Source organism: Tenrec ecaudatus, chromosome 7 (genome assembly GCF_050624435.1).
Source record: "Tenrec ecaudatus isolate mTenEca1 chromosome 7, mTenEca1.hap1, whole genome shotgun sequence".
NCBI lineage: Eukaryota > Metazoa > Chordata > Mammalia > Afrosoricida > Tenrecidae > Tenrec > Tenrec ecaudatus.
In genome coordinates this window covers 58,180,489-58,181,472 of record NC_134536.1, presented here as the reverse complement: position 1 = coordinate 58,181,472, position 984 = coordinate 58,180,489, and the positions used below count along the sequence as shown (strand labels likewise).

General features: G+C 43.9%; 1 non-coding gene across 1 annotated transcript; it reads right to left on the bottom strand.

The window, feature by feature from the left end:
• Positions 1-575: 575 nt before the first annotated feature.
• Positions 576-691, bottom strand: LOC142453914 (U5 spliceosomal RNA). Its single transcript, XR_012785469.1, has one exon. It is a non-coding gene; the product is annotated as a U5 spliceosomal RNA (small nuclear RNA).
• Positions 692-984: the final 293 nt, after the last annotated feature.

The window sequence follows — 984 nt, the reverse complement described above, 5'->3', positions numbered from 1 at the left end:
TGGAGTCTCCCTCCGCCCCCTTCTCTGCAGTCCATCTCCCTGGGAGGAGGTCACATGTGGATCCTTGTAATCAGTTCTTTCATAAAAGCTTTTTTGTTGTTGTTCTAAGAACAATCAGAAGGGAGAATGGAGTAGTGCAAAGGAGATGTTATTGTTAGGTGGCATTGAGTCAATTCCAACTCATAGCAACCCTATATCCCAGGAAACAAACGACTGCCCTGCCCAGTCCTGTGCCACCCTCCCAATTGTTCTTAGGCTTCAGCCTATCGAAACAGGCACTGTGTCAATCCATCTTGTTGAAGGTCTTCCTCTTTCACCGCCCCATTATTTTACCATAATGTCCTTCTCCACGGATTGGTCTCTCCTGACAACATGCTCAAAATATGTGAGACAAGTCCTGCCATCCTTGCCTCTAAGGAGGACTCTTACCAAAACTCCTTCCAAGACAGATAAGCTTGTTCTCTTGCTGGTCCAGGCACTCTCAGTGTTCTTTGTCAGCACCACCATTCAAATGCATCCATTCTTATTTCAGGGTCTTCCTTATTCAATGTCTAACTTTTTTGAACCTTTAATGTAGCCTTGCACAAACAAGGCCTCAAAATTTTGGTTTAAGACCCAGAGCTGTTCCTCTCCAAGGAAATCTTTAGTAAAAGGCGAAAGATTTATGCAATCGGAAGAGAAACCAATGTCTAACTTTTATACACACATGAGGCCTCTTGAGAATACCATGACTTGGGTCTGGCGCACCTAAATTCTCAAGGTAACATACTTGATTTTCAACACCTTAAAGAGGTCTTGTGCAGCAGATTCACCCAATGCAATGTGTCCTTTGGTCTCTTGACTACTGCTTCCATGAGCATTGACTGTGGATCTAAGCAAATGAAATCCTTGACAAATTCACTCTTCGGTTATCCTGATGCTCCTACTGGCTCAGTTGTGAGCTGTTGGTTTCCGTTTCATTGCACTGTAATCCATATTGCAGGC